This window comes from Silene latifolia, chromosome X, assembly GCF_048544455.1.
Source record: "Silene latifolia isolate original U9 population chromosome X, ASM4854445v1, whole genome shotgun sequence".
Lineage (NCBI taxonomy): Eukaryota > Viridiplantae > Streptophyta > Magnoliopsida > Caryophyllales > Caryophyllaceae > Silene > Silene latifolia.
In genome coordinates, this window is record NC_133537.1 from 332,065,468 (window position 1) to 332,083,513 (window position 18,046).

At 33.0% G+C, this 18,046-nt stretch overlaps 1 non-coding gene across 1 annotated transcript; it reads right to left on the reverse strand.

Annotated features, from left to right (window-relative positions):
• Positions 1-5,069: 5,069 nt before the first annotated feature.
• LOC141625335 (small nucleolar RNA R71) lies at positions 5,070-5,175 on the reverse strand. The gene has a single exon (XR_012535120.1). It is a non-coding gene; the product is annotated as a small nucleolar RNA R71 (small nucleolar RNA).
• Between the last annotated feature and the right edge of the window lie 12,871 nt (positions 5,176-18,046).

Genomic DNA, 18,046 nt, shown 5'->3' on the forward strand with positions numbered 1-18,046 from the left:
GGTCCATCAAAGAAAGTGTTACCTCGAGATGTGTGCCAAGACCGAAGTTCAAGGGACCAAAGGAGTTGGTTTCCGAATTTGTAATAGTTTATTAGATTTACTATTTTAGGAAGGTCATACTAGGATTTTATTTTTATGCTTTGCATTTTATTTATATGTTGCATGCATCGCTAAATCGCCATAACTAAACATGTATTTTAAATCGAGTTAATCGACCGTGTCAATTACAATTATCGTAGTTCACCGCTTTAGTTCACTTAAAACGTGATAGATAATAAATTGACATGACCTCTCGCTAAAATAAACAATTGAGACTTAGCCTTACCAAAAACTAGAAACCATGAAAACCTATTTCGTGAGGGAGTGCGCTCGGCCTTACCAGGGTACAAACCTTGCTACGTAGGGGAAGTGGGTGATAAATATCTAACCACCGAATTTATAAAGATAAGGGTTGTATTCGGCTTTACCGATGCCCAAGTTGATGTAAATTTGGATCATGGACACATTTATTCGAAATTTGGGTTGAACTCAACGAAAGTATTCTCGACGTTGCGGATGTGTTTCGGGCTAAAGATAAATATTAATGTAATTTTATCGACCAAGAGTTCTAAAAGTAGAATCGATTAAAGAGTTAATCCACCGAGTTATATTGATAAGGGTTGTATTCGGCTTTACCGATGCCCAAGTTAATATGAATTTGGATCTTGTAATCATTTATTATAGTTGGGTAGAGGTCACTATATAAATGCTCATATCTTGTTAAATTATTTACAAGTATTATTATTACGATAAATGTTAGTTTTCATCATTCCGTTGTCGCATCGTTCGCATTGTTCTATTTTTTACCTCAATTTATATACGATATCATTTCGATTTTAGTTCAAATCTCCATTAAAACATCGTAACTAAAGACAAATATGTTTTTCTTCTAAAACCTCGTGTTATCCATTGGAAGGATCTCTTATGAAGAGTATAGATAAAAGTTATTCGTGATCAAAAGGGTTTTTGATTTTTGACTAACATATCTATTTACAATGAATTGTTTCTCATATGCTTAATAGAGTTAGGTATTTTGAAACGTTAAATCATTTTGGTGACTAGATTTGTTGGAAATCGTAATCGACCAAAATACCGCAACCACTTCAATGAAAGTTTTAAGACTAAACAAACGAATGAAGAGCAGTCTTCATGAATTTCAATTTTGCTTCTCTTAGCAAAGATTCATTGAAATGAGTGGGAGAATTCTCTTAAACCGTTAAGAAAAGGGTGAGGTTTAAAAGAAGTAAAAATAGAATGGAATTGATACAAGGTAATGTTAAAAGTAAAGTTATTGAGAATAACGATAATAAACCAATCAATCCCGACCGATAAAGTTTCCATTGTCTTAATTGTTGGACACTAGAAAGGAAACTACCCCAAATTATTGAAGAATCAACAAGTTAGTTGTGGGACATCTAATGGGACCTTCTTCTTTAAATGTTTAGTTGATTAACATAAATTTTGCTAGTACTACTTCGTCAATATTAGAAACCAGTGGAGGTTTTCATCATTGTATTTGATACATAGGATGATTAGAATATTAATAAATAGTATTCCCTCCATTCAGGACCAAATACAACATTTTCATTTACACATTTGCCAAAACACAAATTACAACGTAAATATCTTTAAGTTTATACATTATAAAAAATTTAAAAATTTGATATTCTGATTGTACTTTATAGGTGAATCAAATAAGATCCCACAGTTTTCTTATCTAATCAAAAAAAAAAAAAAAATAAGATCCCACATGACCATATTTTGTCTTACATATTGTAAGGAATCGTAAAAATTCAATTTGTTCATAATAGTGTAAAAAAAATAAGAGAGAGTAACAAGTAATGACTCGATCGTCCTAGGTAGCGAAATAGAACGGTGACTCACACTGTATTTTGCTCTCGTTCTTGTTTTTACTTATTTTCCGACTCATTTACTAACTAAACTAATAATTACCTTAACTAATACCCCAATTTACAATTTTCACTTATTTTAAAATTAAAAAGATTACTCATTACATCTCGTTCGTTTAGAAGTAAAACTTTGGGCTTAGATTGAACTTGCAAATGACACAGATTTTTTTTCCCGATTCGTAAATATCGACGACGTTTTAGTAAATATCGACGACGTTTTCATTGCAAAAGACGTCGACTACCCCTACTCACTCACTAACAAACTAACAATCCTCTCTAATTCAAAAAACCCAAACAATAAATCACCAATCCACCAATTAACCACCACCACCACCACTCCACACCACCACACCACCACACCACACCACCACGCTGCCTGCCGGCCGCTGCCGTCCATTGCTTTCACCACCACGACAGCCACTACTTCCATCACCAACCATAACAAGTAAGTCTCAATTTTTTAAATTTTTCTTGTTAAAGTTAGCTAAATTATTGTTTTTAATTGTTTGTTTCCCTTCCCCTTCCCTTATTATTGTTGTTAATTGATTATATGACTTTAATTTTGTTTTGTAATTGAATTAGTTAGTAAATTAGTTTATGTGTTAGGTTTTATTAAAATTAATTGAATTAGTTTTGAAATAGGTTAGTTTTTCTTGTAAATTTCATGTTAATTAGTTCCTATGATGTAAATGTTATTATTGTTTATACTTAGGTTGATGTTGTTTGCGAAATAGATTAGATTTTGAGTCGATTTTTGTTGTTGTTAAATTGGATTTGGGTCAATTTGGGGCAAAACCATGTTAAACGGTGGGATTTGTCGTTAGTCCGTGGTCTGGAATGTGGGTTTCTCACGTTTGGCCGTGGTCATCAAAGGAAAATTTGGTTTGGCCATGGTCAAACAACGTGATTTTAGGTTTGGCCGTGGTCAAACCAAGGAATTCTACGTTTGGCCATGGTCAAACGTTGGGATTTTACGTGATACGTGCAATTTATATAGTCTTTTTAGTCTCTTATTGCACGTATTTCTATGCATTTTTGTACCGTTATGTATTGCAATATGCCCCGAATTGGCTACTTTGGTTTGTTTTGTCTAATTTGCAAAAATGAACCTGAAAGTGGTGAGACCGTACCCTATTCGTCCTATTTAGCATGCATAATGAGATGACTGAGCTGTTAGAGCGACAATTATGTATTGGAATGCGTGAAGGATGGTCTAGGAAGTGGTCAAAGACGACTTAGAGGTTGACTTGGAGGAAATGCACTCGATCGAGAAGGTTTATAGTTCGATCGAGTGGTTTGCCGACACGAGAGGTCGATCGAGTACTTCTACTTACTCGATCGAAATGCTGATATTGAGAGTTCCTCGATCGAGAGGCTTATTTGCTCGATCGAGAGGAAAAGCTGGAGAAGACCTCGATCGAGTGGTGCAATTCACTCGATCGAGAGATTTTCAGTCTTATGTGGGCTTTAGTGACCCGTGTTAGTTTTATTTTTGTTAAGTCTTTATTTTCCTATTTAAGTAAACGTTAATTAGGTCATTAGGATAACTTTTACAGACTCTTCTACTTTCGCTCCTAAACCTACTGCTTCATCTCTGAATCTCGTACTTTGTTAGTGGATTGATCTTTACGCCGGATTGCTTTTGATTGTAATCATCCTTTCTTTCTTAATCTTAATCTTATTATTTGTTTACTCTAATCCTTGCTTTTGCTCTTTATTATTTCTGCCCTAATCAGTTTATGCATAATTGTTATTGTTTCATCATGCCCTTGGTTAGTACAATCATCATTATTATTGTTGACACCTTTAGTAGTATGAGTAGCTAATTCCTTTAATGTCGGGATTAGGGAATACATGGTAGGATTGTGACGATGTAGCGACTAGACTAGACGGTTTACTTGTGAGAATCTGTCCCATAGCAATTTAAGCGTAATATCAACTTAGTTGAGTGCACGCTTCTAAGTTACCTTAATTTGGTTAATTTTACTCCTAGATCGGAAGATTGGATTATATAGACCTGCTATGAACAAAGAGACTACCCCCGACGAGGACGGAAGTTAAGTTAGTGGAGTTCTAGGATACAAAGTGGACCGGAAGGACCTTTCTCTTATCTCTCTCACATTAGATTGTCTAGGCTATTTGCAATCGAGTTGATAGATAGATTACCATGGTGAACCGAAATCCGGCATACTTTCTCTATTTGATCATCTTTATTACATTTTCTCACTTTTATTGCTCTTGATTAATTTCTCTTCCCTTTAATCTTTTGGTAGTTTAGAAATCAAAATCAAACCCCCACTTTGTGACCTAATAGACAGACCTTTAACAGATATCTTGCCTCCCTGTGGAGATCGACCCTGCTTATCACTAGCTTATTTGTTAGTTTTAATTAGGTTTATTTTTGGTACACAAACGACAATATCAAATTTTGGCGCCGTTGCCGGGGAGGCAATAGCCCTATCTGTTTTTGTTTCATTTATTTTATCCGTCTCAGTGAATTTTTATTCCTTGAGACAGTTCTCATTTATCTCTTTCAGTGTTGTGTATGCCCAGGTCGAACAGGTCGGAATTAGTTCCAGCTGATCCTGAGCTAGAAAGACTATGTTGGCATAGACTCCGTCTGCAAAGAGAGATTCGAAAGGAAGACTTGAGTACTTTCGAGCCCGAGCTACAACACTTCTTATTCGCAGAAGACCCGTCTTGTGAAGAAGACAATCTCATTTCTGCTAACAAGCCAAGTAAAGATGCCTAACATTACAAGTCACTCTGAGCCCACATCATCCTCGATTCCTAAAGGTTTCAATCTTGCAATAGAGGATGGTAACTCATTCGATATCCGTCCGTCCTATATAAATTTGGTGGAAAGAAATTCGTTTCGAGGTGCAGCGGGTGAAGATCCGCGAAAGCATATGGAGGTTTTTACTGACTACTGCTCTACTATTCCCGCTACTAAGGGAGTAACCCAAGACAAGATAAAGGAAGTGCTATTTCCTTTTTCTCTGACTGACGCAGCCCGGTAGTGGTTGACTGATCTTGACCGGACTGCCGCTGGTATTACAGACTGGGAGAGTCTTGCTCTTGCCTTTTACAAAAGGTACTTTCCTCCACAACGCACTAATCAGCTGAGGGGAAAAATTACTAGTTTCAAGCAGGCACCTGATGAGAATTTCTATGAAGCTTGGTGCCGGTTCAAGAATTTGGTGAGGTCTCTTCCTCAACATTGTTTTGATCAGTGGTTTTTGTGCAACCAGTTCTACAATGGGTTGTACGATGACCACAGAGCTATACTTGACGCCTCATCAAATGTGAGATTCCAAAAGAATATTGAATGATGATAAGGGATGGGGCATTATTGAGGAGATGGCGACCCATTGTGCTGAATATGGGAACCCAAGGGACGACATTCGGACCGTACACTCGGTCGATAAAGCGGTTGTGGCTCAGCTTGAAGCCATAAATGCTCCTGCAAACTGCTGGTGATCAACAGACGGTTCATCTGTTGACTAGACAGGAAGCTGTCACTTGTGAAAGATGTGGGAGCAATGACGGTCACACTGCTATAGACTGTCTGACAGAGAAAGAACAAGTCCTTGCCTTTCAGCAATATAGGCAAGGAGGAGGTTCCTATTATAATAATCAAGGGGCAGTCCATCCCAATTTGAGATGGACAAGTCGAATGTTCTTAATCCTACTCCACCACCGCACATCAGCAACAACCCTATGTCCCTCCTCACAAGGCTCAACAAGGCTTTCAAAAGCCTCCTTCTTTTACTCGACCGCACCAAGGAGCTTCATCTTCTAGTGGGGTAAGCGAATTGGGTGAGTTAAAGTCGATGATTCAATCATTGACTAAGCAACTGCAACTAAGTGACCAACAAAAAGAAGCATCCATTAAGTCACTTGAAACTCAAGTTGCTCAACTCGCCGCTAATCAGTCCACGAGGAAACCGGGTCATTTGTCGTCTCAATCTGAGAAGAATCCACATGAGACTATTAACTTAATCAATTTGCGAAGTGGTCGTTCTTACTGTTGGAGTGTCCCCGACAATAATGCGATCACAATTGTCGATCATGATGATCACATGTTTAAATCTCATTTTAAGAATACGTAAGGGATGATTCAATTATAAGTCAACTGACCAACATTAATCGGTAACGATTGGCTAACTAGGGTTTGACATTACTGTCGTTTGACGGTGGTGGTCAGTTGATCCCTTGAGGTCACACCTAAAGGACGATTCCCTTAATTGAAAAAAGGTTAATTAATTGTATGTCGATACAGATTAATTAATTCCTTAAAATTGAACAAGTGAGAAAATGACATCTTATTAAAATATGATTAAATAAGATTTTATTTAGTAATTTAAGAAGTTATATTACTAAAATAAATCGGTGTTTGCGAAACACGCGAGATGAGAATGATAAGTTAGTTATAATTACAAGATATTGTGAATTATATTAAAATGACCATTTTATATAAAAGTAATTTAGAATTACTAGTCAATTTGTTAAATGTGATTTAGCTATTATAAAAATGACATTTAATTAGTTAAATGTGCATTTAAATTACATATGACATATGAGATGTCACATGTCACATGTTATACAATTGACAAAATTACAAACTTAAAATGGACTCCATGTTATACATCTTGACCGAAATATTGAGGGTAGTGTGAGAAGTCTTTGTCTTATTCATTTGTCTAAAATGCTTGATAGTGACATGACTATGGACAAAGGCTTACACAATTTGTCTTGTGAAGACAAAGAGCAAAAAGCAAAATTGTCTTGTGAAGACAAAAAGCAAAAAAAATATATATATATATTATTACACTCCCTCATTCCCACCGGTTTTGAGAGAAAAAATAGATGAGATTTTTTCTCTATTATTCTCATTCCACAGCTCACTTATTCTTCAAGTAAGAATAAGTTCCATCTTCTCTCTAAAATAATATAAAGATGTTTATATATAAAATTTGTTCTTAAAATCTAATAAAAATTACATATTACTAGTGTAGTAATAATCTTATATATTAGATTATTTTTAAGGTAACTTATATAATTATCTAGTTAATAATTATATGGGTATTATGGGATAGTCTTGGGTGCTACTTATTGGAGGTATTCTACTTTGAATACTTGGAGGATCATCCATTGTGTTATTAGCTCAAGAATAAGTAGTGGAAGGAGACCACTTTTGTGCCCATATTTGGCCGAAATATTCATATGGTATGAAACCATTTTTCTTACTCTTATTCTAGTTTTGCGTGCATAAGATCTAACATTTATTTTATGACTAAATAAATTTGAACATATATGAATATGTAAATTAATGAGATTAATATCTCTAACAAGTGGTATCAGAGCCTTAGGTTGTTTGCATGCAAATCGGTTTATAGTTTTTCCGAGTTATATGATTAACATACAAAACTAATTAATTTGGTTTTATGAAGATAAACCTAAAAATAACCTTTCATGTTAAAAGTTTCTGGTCCTAAGTGATTTTTAGGACATTTTGGTTTATTTATGGATTTTATTGTTCATTTTATATAATATTGGCATTAAAATGTGATTTTTATGATAAAAATGTCATTTTTGGACGAAAATTAGCTAAACTTCGAATTTTTCAGTGGTTTTTGGATATGTTTTCACATATATTATCTACTGATGGCCTGTAAATTTTCATAATAAAATGAGTTGTATTGCACGAAATATGGATTTTTCAAGTTAAAATCGTATTTAAATGGGTAAATAGGTTAATATGAGTTATATTTCGAATCTGGTCATGGAAATTTAGTATGTTGTCACATGTAATTTTACAAGATGTTTGTAAAATATTTGGCTATAATGAAGTCTTTATGCATGATTTATGAATTTTTGATGAAAAATCACATAAATAGTGACTATAATTAGTAATAATGCTAAAACATACTTCATGACTAAAGTAAAAAACGTCACATGTTGTATTTTATCATATATTTCAGATCTAAAAGTGAAAAGTTAATAAAAATATTTTTCTCATATTTTTACGGTCATAATTGTTAAAATCGATAAACCGCAACATTGTTTTTCACGATAAATTTTCGAAATTTTTAACTTAAGTTTTGAACATTGTGAGTGTCATGGTATTTTTCCAGAATGTTCATGAGTTTAAATTTCAAATTTCGAATTTATTTGATAATTTTATAATTTAATTTGAAGTTTATAGCTTTTTTTGTATTTTAGGTCCATTTATGAACAATATTAAGAAATCAAGTTTAATTATTGTCAAATGTTACTAATTTTGAGTCCTAAGATGGTTAGGGTAATTAACTTGTACATAAATATGAATTTATGTAATTATTGTGATTTTAATAAGTTAAATCACGCAAACCGCAAAAAAACCGATTAATTTACGATATTGGCTCTTAAAGGCAATTTAGCATAAAATTTGGCATGCTCATACATATTATAATGCTGTATTTTATTTATGATTGTCATATTTTAATTTTATGTAATTTTTGAATTATTTAATTTTACTTAGTATGGCCTTAGTTTTAATTGGTATTACCCGAAATGTATGGGAATATCGATTCGGTTGTAATTATTGTGATCTCGTATCACCGTTTTGTAATTTAATAGATTTATTTTTATTTTATTACAAATGTATAATAGGAAATTATGTAATTCATTTGGTAATTTATTCCGGAGTTCCTTGAAGACGGTGTCATTCGAGAAGGCGGTCCATCAAAGAAAGTGTTACCTCGAGATGTGTGCCAAGACCGAAGTTCAAGGGACCAAAGGAGTTGGTTTCCGAATTTGTAATAGTTTATTAGATTTACTATTTTAGGAAGGTCATACTAGGATTTTATTTTTATGCTTTGCATTTTATTTATATGTTGCATGCATCGCTAAATCGCCATAACTAAACATGTATTTTAAATCGAGTTAATCGACCGTGTCAATTACAATTATCGTAGTTCACCGCTTTAGTTCACTTAAAACGTGATAGATAATAAATTGACATGACCTCTCGCTAAAATAAACAATTGAGACTTAGCCTTACAAAAAACTAGAAACCATGAAAACCTATTTCGTGAGGGAGTGCGCTCGGCCTTACCGGGGTACAAACCTTGCTACGTAGGGGAAGTGGGTGATAAATATCTAACCACCGAATTTATAAAGATAAGGGTTGTATTCGGCTTTACCGATGCCCAAGTTGATGTAAATTTGGATCATGGACACATTTATTCGAAATTTGGGTTGAACTCAACGAAAGTATTCTCGACGGTTGCCGGATGTGTTTCGGGCTAAAGATAAATATTAATGTAATTTTATCGACCAAGAGTTCTAAAAGTAGAATCGATTAAAGAGTTAATCCACCGAGTTATATTGATAAGGGTTGTATTCGGCTTTACCGATGCCCAAGTTAATATGAATTTGGATCTTGTAATCATTTATTATAGTTGGGTAGAGGTCACTATATAAATGCTCATATCTTGTTAAATTATTTACAAGTATTATTATTACGATAAATGTTAGTTTTCATCATTCCGTTGTCGCATCGTTCGCATTGTTCTATTTTTTACCTCAATTTATATACGATATCATTTCGATTTTAGTTCAAATCTCCATTAAAACATCGTAACTAAAGACAAATATGTTTTTCTTCTAAAACCTCGTGTTATCCATTGGAAGGATCTCTTATGAAGAGTATAGATAAAAGTTATTCGTGATCAAAAGGGTTTTTGATTTTTGACTAACATATCTATTTACAATGAATTGTTTCTCATATGCTTAATAGAGTTAGGTATTTTGAAACGTTAAATCATTTTGGTGACTAGATTTGTTGGAAATCGTAATCGACCAAAATACCGCAACCACTTCAATGAAAGTTTTAAGACTAAACAAACGAATGAAGAGCAGTCTTCATGAATTTCAATTTTGCTTCTCTTAGCAAAGATTCATTGAAATGAGTGGGAGAATTCTCTTAAACCGTTAAGAAAAGGGTGAGGTTTAAAAGAAGTAAAAATAGAATGGAATTGATACAAGGTAATGTTAAAAGTAAAGTTATTGAGAATAACGATAATAAACCAATCAATCCCGACCGATAAAGTTTCCATTGTCTTAATTGTTGGACACTAGAAAGGAAACTACCCCAAATTATTGAAGAATCAACAAGTTAGTTGTGGGACATCTAATGGGACCTTCTTCTTTAAATGTTTAGTTGATTAACATAAATTTTGCTAGTACTACTTCGTCAATATTAGAAACCAGTGGAGGTTTTCATCATTGTATTTGATACATAGGATGATTAGAATATTAATAAATAGTATTCCCTCCATTCAGGACCAAATACAACATTTTCATTTACACATTTGCCAAAACACAAATTACAACGTAAATATCTTTAAGTTTATACATTATAAAAAATTTAAAAATTTGATATTCTGATTGTACTTTATAGGTGAATCAAATAAGATCCCACAGTTTTCTTATCTAATCAAAGAAAAAAAAAAAATAAGATCCCACATGACCATATTTTGTCTTACATATTGTAAGGAATCGTAAAAATTCAATTTGTTCATAATAGTGTAAAAAAAAATAATGTTGTATTTGGTCTTGAATCGAGGGAGTATAGTATTTGCTCTTTATTATTAACCTGGATTAGATGTCGAATTATGTGCGAAAAAGATGGTGTATTTCTAAGTATTTTATTTTGTCCCACATTGAAAAATATGTTGGTGTGGTAAATATATTACGTATAAATAATAGAAGTGTCCCACATCGAAAGTTTAGAAAATTATCATAAGGTGAGGTATCATATGATTATAAATATGAGTCATATTTGAAACTTAGGGGTATCAACCCAAAATCTTTTGAATCGCTTAAAATTATCTTAGAGAGTTCTTATATGAGTTTGTATTAACGGCAAGCCTTAGTTACAACAATACCATACAAATATTAATCACGTAGATATTTAAAAAGCGATTATATATATATTTTTTTTATAATTTATACCTCGAATAACTCACTTTTTCAAATCTTATATCTAAGATAACATTCGTTAAAATTTTATACCTAAAATAACATTTTCTTTCAAATTTGATACCAAATCAAAGCCCTAAATTGACGGTATAAGTTATCTAAAAACCCTATATATTACTATATTACTTATATTATAATGTTTATTTTAAGACAATCGATAGTATAATAACTTTACTTAAGACAAAATCATAATTACAAAATAAAATGGGTGTTAAATATACATGAATTGGTTATTAATGTGTCATATACTGATAATCTCTGCACTAAAATAGAAAATTTATGAATTATAATAAAATCAAGTGTTGCATAAAAAGATATTGAATCCACAAACAAATCAATAATGAGCTTTTTTACTTTGATAAATAGTAGAATTAAATCTTTTTAACTTTCAAATATAGGTAATTATTATGCTTCATTAAATTTGAGTAACTAAAACACATCATAATTTTTAACCATTAATCAAAATCGCACCAGAAAAAGAAAATATTTTGCATTTGTTTATACATTTTATTGCTTCCTCAATTACATCTTAAAAGTCATGTTAGGAAAAAAAATGTAATTTAAATCATATCATTTGTACAGATTTTAATTATAACATAAAAAAGGAAAAAAAAACGTACGAATATAAATAGATAGTACAATATTTTCTCATTATTAAACCGGGTTGGATATCGAAATAGGTGCAATAAAGATGGTATAATTTTTCGTGTGTTATTTGTCCCACATTGAAAAATAATGTAGGTGTGATAAATATACTACATATAAATAGTTGAATTGTCCCACATCAGAAAATTATCATAAGGTGCGGTGATCTTAAAAATGTTATTCGTGATCAATTTATATACGATATCATTTCGATTTTAGTTCAAATCTCCATTAAAACAGCGTAACTAAAGACAAATATGTTTTTCTTCTAAAACCTCGTGTTATCCATTGGAAGGATCTCTTATGAAGAGTATAGATAAAAGTTATTCGTGATCAAAAGGGTTTTTGATTTTTGACTAACATATCTATTTACAATGAATTGTTTCTCATATGCTTAATAGAGTTAGGTATTTTGAAACGTTAAATCATTTTGGTGACTAGATTTGTTGGAAATCGTAATCGACCAAAATACCGCAACCACTTCAATGAAAGTTTTAAGACTAAACAAACGAATGAAGAGCAGTCTTCATGAATTTCAATTTTGCTTCTCTTAGCAAAGATTCATTGAAATGAGTGGGAGAATTCTCTTAAACCGTTAAGAAAAGGGTGAGGTTTAAAGAAGTAAAAATAGAATGGAATTGATACAAGGTAATGTTAAAAGTAAAGTTATTGAGAATAACGATAATAAACCAATCAATCCCGACCGATAAAGTTTCCATTGTCTTAATTGTTGGACACTAGAAAGGAAACTACCCCAAATTATTGAAGAATCAACAAGTTAGTTGTGGGACATCTAATGGGACCTTCTTCTTTAAATGTTTAGTTGATTAACATAAATTTTGCTAGTACTACTTCGTCAATATTAGAAACCAGTGGAGGTTTTCATCATTGTATTTGATACATAAGATGATTAGAATATGACGACTAGCAACAATGATGTTGAGAGATAGAGTCATTGTGTACTCAATCTAGTTTTTGAGTTTAAAGTTGTACTTAATTGTGACTATTAAGTGCATAAACTCTAAATAAGAATATAAACTTGTTAAGATACAAAGAGGTTTCACTTTTGTGACCCTATACACCACGATTTGATGTATGGCTAGCCCATTATCAAGGTGAATATATTTTAAACCAAACTAGAATGATACATCATGTAGATGATGCAAGACTCAAATTGGTAACCCAAGATTAAACCTCAAATTCTGGAATGATGAATGCAAAGAGTTATCGAGTACTCTTGGAACCTTTAGATTGTTAATCTTATGGTATATGTGTATCTTGTATTCAAAGCAAGATGTCTCGTGCCTTTTGGTTGAAAAGGAGATCGAGGTTGTAAATCATTGATCCAAAATAGGTTGATCATTTTCTTTTACCAACGATTTAAGTTGACGCTAATGTGTTCACTTCATAAGGTAAAAGAGAAATCTTTGAAGAAGTTCAAAGAGTTCAAAGAATCACGATTTAGTCGTGATGTGATTATCAAAGTGAAGACTTTGATATAAGCCAAAGCAAATGTGACATAGTATCACAAATTAATCTCTCTTAGCACGCATTATGGGATAATGTGTGGTTGGATAAAGAAATCAAACGCTATTCGATATGGTTTGGACTTCAATCAAGTTACTTTGAGTTACTTGATCCATTTGGGGATTTTATCATTTTGTCTAAATTATTTTTCCACTAAATCTAAAACGAATCATATGAGATATGAAATGGTAGGGTACCATTTATGACCAACTTTCGGAATATTATCTTCTAGTTTCACAAAACAAGCTCTGCGATTCACAAAACAAGGTCTGAGATTCACAAAAAAGAGCAAAATAGGTGATTTCAACCACTTATGACCAAGTTTCGGAATATTATCTTCTAGTTTCACAAAACAAGCTCTAAAATTCACAAAACAATGTCTGAGATTCACAAAATAAGAAAAAGAGCAATTAGGTGATTTCAACCACTTATGACCAAGTTTCGGAATATTATCTTCTAGTTTCACAAAACAAGCTCTAAGATTCACAAAACAATGTCTGAGATTCACAAAACAAGAAGACGAGCAATTAGGTGATTTCAACCATTTATGACCAAGTTTCGGAATATTATCTTCTAGTTTCACAAAACATGCTGACAGAGACGTAAACTACTACAATTGGAATTGGGGGACCAAATTTCAATGAGTTTCACAAGTCTCTAAGGCATGGTAAGTCAAGCTCTACGATTCACAAAATAAGGTCTGAGATTCACAAAAAAGAGCAAAATACGTAATTTCAGCCATTTATGAATAGTTTTTATAATATTGCCTTCTAGTTTCACAAAACAGGCTGTAAAATTCACAAAACAAGATCTATGATTCACAAAATAAGAAAAAGAGCAAAATAGGTGATTTCAACCACTTATGACCAAGTTTCGGAATATTGTCTTCTAGTTTCACAAAACAAGCTCTAAGATTCACAAAACAATGTCTGAGATTCACAAAATAAGAAAAAGAGCAATTAGGTGATTTCAACCATTTATGACCAAGTTTCGGAATATTATCTTCTAGTTTCACAAAACAAGCTCTACGACTCACAAAACAAGGTCTGAGATTCACAAAAAAGAGCAAAATACGTAATTTCAACCATTTATGAATAATTTTTATAATATTGCCTTCTAGTTTCACAAAACATGCTGCCTTCTATTTTCACAATATAAGATCAAGTACTACATGCGTTTGAATTGTAGTTCGTCGAAAATAATGTTGCCTTCTATTTTCACAATATAAGCCCTATAATTCACAATACAAGGTCTAGGATACACAAAAAAAAGAGCAAAATAGGTGATTTTGATCATTTATAACCAAGTTTCAAAATATTGTCTTCTAGTTTCACAAAACAAGTTTTAGGATTCACAAAATAGGGCATAAGATTCACAAAATAAGAAAAGGAGCAAAATAGATGATTTCGACCATTTATGACCAAGTTTCACAACATTGTCTTCTAGCTTTACAAAACAAGCTCTAGGATTCACAAAACAAAGTCTAGGATTCACTAAATCAGGTCCTAAGTTTCACAAAAGCATGTCTAATTTTCACAAAATCAGGCCTTAGATTCACAACTAAACAAAGATATATGCATCATAAACTTTTCACCGTGACGGAGCGACTATTAAAAGGATCACAAAATTAGGTCTAAGTTTCACAAAATAAAATCCTAGATTCACATTTCATAACTAAATAGACATATATGCATCATTTATAACCAAGTTTCAAAATATTGTCTTCTAGTTTCACAAAACAAGCTTTAGGATTCACAAAATAGGGCATAAGATTCACAAAATAAGAAAAGAAGCAAAATAGATGATTTCGACCATTTATGACCAAGTTTCACAACATTGTATATAATTCACAAAATAAGAAAAAGAGCAAAATAGGTGATTTCGACCATTTTATGACCCAATTTCACAATATTGCCTTTTAGTTTCACAAAACAAGCTCTACGATTCACAAAACAAGGTCTGAGATTCACAAAAAAGAGCAAAATACGTAATTTCAACCATTTATGAATAGTTTTTATAATATTGCCTTCTATTTTTACAAAACATGTTGCCTTCTATTTTCACAATATAAGATCAAGTACTACATGCGTTTGAATTGCAGTTCGTCGAAAATAATGCTGCCTTCTATTTTCACACTATAAGCCCTATAATTCACAATATAAGGTCTAGGATACACAAAAAAAAGAGCAAAATAGGTAATTTTGATCATTTATAACCAAGTTTCAAAATATTGTCTTCTAGTTTCACAAAACAAGCTTTAGGATTCACAAAATAGGGCATAAGATTCACAAAATCAGAAATGTTGCGTTGTTTGTGGGCGGAAATGAGACAATGTGCATTGCTGCCTCGGACGGAGGCTGTAGAAGCAATTGCATATATTTTAGTGACGATGATAGGTACAATTACCGTCTCAATCGAGACAAAGTTGGAGGCCACGATTCAGGTGTTTTCAATTTGATTGACAAGTCAATTGGGTCAATATACGATGGAAACAACTCAAAATCCTCTTATTGTCCTCCTTTTTGGTTTTCTCCAGCAATATGATGATATTCATCCTCATTTGGAATCATTTCAAGGGTAATTAAACCGATTTAAAAACAATTTGGTATTCTGTTTTTTTTTTTTCCTAGAAATACTCTATTTTTTCATATTCATTAGTTGTTGAATTATTTTGTATTCTGTTTTGCATGAAACTCTTTATTCACGACTTTGTGTGATTTGCAAGTGTCCGCTTTAGCTTTTAAAAATATACTACTCTGTATTACATGCAGTAGAGATATTACAACTTTACGGGGACCAAACGTCAAGAATTTTCGTAAGCAAATATAGATATTAAGGTATACACAAATTTGCAATCTGTAAAATAAATGACAAATATAAAGATGGTAACAAAATAAATTTATTAGATTTAAATGTTTCGAGTACAATCTCTAATTTGATCCGCTGATTCGATCTCCACGTGACTTGGATGACGATGTTAAAGGAGGGTCTTGATGACTTTAATTCTCCTTTGATGGGGTGTTGTTTTCTTCGCCTTTGACTGCAAGATTTGAGAGCTCTCTAGGTCTTTTGTTTTCTCCTTTTTTTTCCATCCCTTAGAAATGAACATGAACTCTCTGTTTATAGAGAAATGCACACTCAAACTTTAGGTTTTTAATGGGCTTAGACTTGAAAGTTGATTTGTCCCATTTAGGTGGATGTGACCCATTTGTCGTGTTTTGCCACTTTAATGAATCAGTTTCGGGAAAATTAATTAAAATGGACTAATTTAATTAAATTTCGTCCAAATTAAAAATATTAGTTTATTTTACATTTCATTTGACGGGTCAATATTTTGACTTTTGACTTCCAACGTGGCACAAAGAGCTTGTTCCTACAACGCGCATGGTCAATCATCTCCCTCATGTCATTAAGTGGTAAAATAGTCCCTAAATAGGAACGTGGCTGGGTTGAACAAATTAACTGGAGGAATTACGACAAATTCAGCCCAAATCCCAGTTCGGTGAATAGTTCCTGCTTAAAAACAGATTAAAGAAAATGAAAAAACAAGCAAGAAGTTCTCAAGAACAAAACAAGGGTCTTATTCAAGTAGACCTCAGAAATCAGACCCGACCAAGACCTAGCTCGAACCCAAATCACAAAATGATAATCATGAATCGAAGAACATGCTGAGTCGGTATAAAAGCATTAAACAAGAATCGAAGTAAAGTTCATTTGATCCATGAACATGATAAAGAACCATATGTAAAAACATTTCGAGCAAAGAAAACACTAACAGATCACATAAAATTAACAGAAGACCAACCTACCAAAATCAAAGTGAAGTTCATTTGATCCATGAACATGATAAATGGCTAAATGCACACAGTATCATCATCACCATCAGCATAATAGGGAAAACCCTGAGAAATGAACTGCAAAGGAACCAACGTCCCAACCATTGGCTTGTAAATTCGAAACTTGATCATATCAGAAGGCTTCAGCAGTACGAAAGCAGTAACTTTACTAGCGTTTGTAACCGTTAATCCAAACCCATTTTTATTGGCCCAAACCATCCCAAACCCATCGTCGTTGAAACTAGGATCGGCAATAGTTTCGATTGCAAGCCTCAATTTGTGTAGAGCCGAGCCGAAGATGCGACGACGCCGAAGATAAAAGCCAGTGATGTCACGAGACGAAGCGACCAACCAGCGATGCCACCGTTTCGATGAAACAAGCCACAGATGTTACGAACTGAAGAGACGAGCCAAAGATGCTACCGCGCGCACTGATGAGATGGGCCGGCTCCAACGAGAAACTTTCAGCGACAATGACCTTTTTTTGTTTCATTTGTGCAGGTACTCGGTCTAAAACTACGGAGCCATCACCTCGTTTAAAGCGAAGTCATCATGCTATTCGGGACAAAGCCTAGTGTCTAAAACGATTAAATGAAGCCGTCGATCATGCCCCTAGAAACGAAGTCGCCATGTCATTTGAGAACGCCACCCGACCAAGAGCCATACTCGACTAGAAACACGATCGACGCATCATTTTCTGTATGCTGCATTTTTCCTCTAAGCATATATAAATATTACATCACAGGTTGATGCTTTTGTTCAACCTTCGGTACAATTTTTTGAAACAACATTCTTGGCCAACCGAATTATCGGGGGTCAAGCACATTCGTAAAGTTAGCTGTGGTTAGCATCTAACTATGGGTATAACCGCTAAAAAAAAATTAAGAGCACGATTAGCATTTTCCTAAACAAACAGCAGCCTCATAGTTAAGAAACAAAGAATGGAAGAATGGAAGTTGGTGGGTTGTTGTTACTTTAAATTCTAAATTAAGAACAGGATACAAACAAAAAAAAAAAACAAAAAAAAAAAAAAAAAAACAGACAAATTAATAACGAAAGGGC